Genomic DNA, 2,500 nt, shown 5'->3' with positions numbered 1-2,500 from the left:
TCCGGGAGAGGGCCACGTGGAGGTGTCGCGCCGGTTCGTACCCATATCCGCAGCAGGTCTCCAAGGTGAAGAGCCTCTAGTCGATAGAATAATGTAGGTAAGGGAAGTCGGCAAATTGGATCCGTAACTTCGGGATAAGGATTGGCTCTGAGGATCGGGGCGTGTCGGGCTTGGTCGGGAAGTGGGTCAGCGCTAACGTGCCGGGCCTGGGCGAGGTGAGTGCCGTAGGGGTGCCGGTAAGTGCGGGCGTTTAGCGCGGGCGTGGTCTGCTCTCGCCGTTGGTCGGCCTCGTGCTGGTCGGCGGTGCAGGATGCGCGCGCCTGCGCGGCGTTCGCGCCCCGGTGCTTCAACCTGCGTGCAGGATCCGAGCTCGGTCCCGTGCCTTGGCCTCCCACGGATCTTCCTTGCTGCGAGGCCGCGTCCGCCTTAGCGTGCTCCTCCGGGGGCGCGCGGGTGCGCGGATTCTCTTCGGCCGCCATTCAACGATCAACTCAGAACTGGCACGGACTGGGGGAATCCGACTGTCTAATTAAAACAAAGCATTGCGATGGCCCTAGCGGGTGTTGACGCAATGTGATTTCTGCCCAGTGCTCTGAATGTCAACGTGAAGAAATTCAAGCAAGCGCGGGTAAACGGCGGGAGTAACTATGACTCTCTTAAGGTGGCCAAGTGGCGGCGGTGTGGCTGCATCCGGACTTGGCTTTTCGAAGTGCGGTCTTGATGTAGTCGTGCTGCTGCTGCGAGGTGCCTTCCTCGGGTTATAGTTACAGGGAGAGTGATGCGCAATACATGGGCCTAGCCCTCTTAGCCTCTCCTCTCCTGCGGTCTTCTCCCCTTCTCGTGGGCCCGCTGATTTTCGCAGAGTGGAAGACCGCACCAGGGGCTTGGGGGGGTTACCAGCCCCCCCTCGCATTATCCCTTTATAGTTGGGGGCAGCCGACAAGAAACAAGAGATGGTGGCCCTTCCGCTGAAGGTGCCACCCCAGCTACCCCAGCTCCTATCCGGCCAACCGGCCGTAACGAAAATGCGATAGTTTGTGTAGCTCCCTTTGCTTGCAGTGAGTGCCACCGCACTTTTACCACGAAGAACGGTCTCGGGGTCCATCGCCGCCGCCAACACCCTGCGGCCGCCAACGCTGAGATCGTGACGGAGAGGCATCGCGCGAGGTGGACGGAGGAAGAAGTCCTCTCGCTCGCCAAGGCAGAGGCCGAACTGTTCCTTGAGAGGGACGCCCGGTTCTTCTTTGTAAATCAAGAACTTACCAGGATGTTCCCCGACCGAACGCTTGAGGCAATCAAGTGCCGACGGCGGCAAGCTGCCCACAAGCAGCTTGTCCGCCAATTCATGGAGGCACTTGAGATCGGTCGGGGCGAAGAGCCGGCGTCCCGCCGTGGAGCAGCGAGCTCGCTGCCTGACGCGGGCGAGGCCGCTGCGCCGCCCGTCGACGCAGCCGAGGACTTCGCGGCCGACACCACCGGGCCGCCGCCGGAGGGGCCGACTGACGCCGCCATCTGGGAGCATCTGGCGGGGCTGCCTGCTTCCGCCCAGCGTTTCTCTGCCCTGGATCGAGTCATTGGTCTGGGGCGGGGCACGCCGCCCGATGTCATCCTGGGCATGCTCCCGGATGCCCTTGCGTCGGTCGGGTCCAGGGGGGAGAGGTCGATCACCAGGACACAGCGGCCGCGCCAATCATCCAAGCGGCCGCCTGCCGCCCCGCCGCTGCAGAAGCGCAAGCGGCGCCGCTGGGAATACGCGCGCACACAGGACGCCTTCCGTAGGTCGCGTGCACGTTGCGTGCGCGGCTTGCTGGACGGCACCCTGCTGCAGCCGCCACCCGACATCCCCGGTCTGCTGGACTTCTGGGCGGACCTCTTCACGAAGAAGCCGATCTCCACCGCCGGCTTCATCCGTGACCGCCTTCTCCCGCACTCGGAGCCTGTCGCTCCTGAGTGCCTATGGGGGCCGGTCACACGTGAGGAGGTCGCTGCTGCCTTGCCGCCCAGGGGATCGGCAGCCGGGCCGGACGGCCTGACTCCAGCGGAGCTGCGGCGCCTGCCGCATGAAGTCCTGGTGAAACTCTTGAACCTCTTCCTCCTGGCCCGCGCCCTCCCCGAGCGTCTGCTTCGCGCCCGGACGTCACTTCTCCCCAAAACGGCTGCACCAACATCCCCCGCTGACTTTCGCCCCATTACGGTCTGCTCGGTGTTGGCGCGGACCTTTCACAAGGTTCTCGCGTCACGCCTGATGCGTGCATGTACTGTGGACGAACGTCAGCGGGCATTCATCCCCCGGGATGGGATGTTGGAAAACACCTTCATCTTGGACACTGCTCTCACCGACGCAGTCCGCTCCTGTCGCTCTGTTTTTGTGGCATCGATCGACGTCTCTAAAGCGTTCGATTCGGTGGACCATGCTGCCCTCCGCCCCGTGCTGAGGGCTCATGGCCTGCCGGATTGCTTTATTGAGTACGTCGAAAGGTGTTACGAGGGTAGCACGACA

General features: G+C 63.4%; 1 pseudogene; it reads left to right on the top strand.

Moving 5' to 3' along the window:
• Positions 1-2,500, top strand: part of LOC124765274 — a 7,960-nt pseudogene that overhangs the window by 2,223 nt on the left and 3,237 nt on the right.

The sequence above is a fragment of the Schistocerca piceifrons genome, unplaced genomic scaffold, assembly GCF_021461385.2.
Source record: "Schistocerca piceifrons isolate TAMUIC-IGC-003096 unplaced genomic scaffold, iqSchPice1.1 HiC_scaffold_654, whole genome shotgun sequence".
Lineage (NCBI taxonomy): Eukaryota > Metazoa > Arthropoda > Insecta > Orthoptera > Acrididae > Schistocerca > Schistocerca piceifrons.
This window is presented reverse-complemented; position numbering and strand designations above follow the sequence as displayed.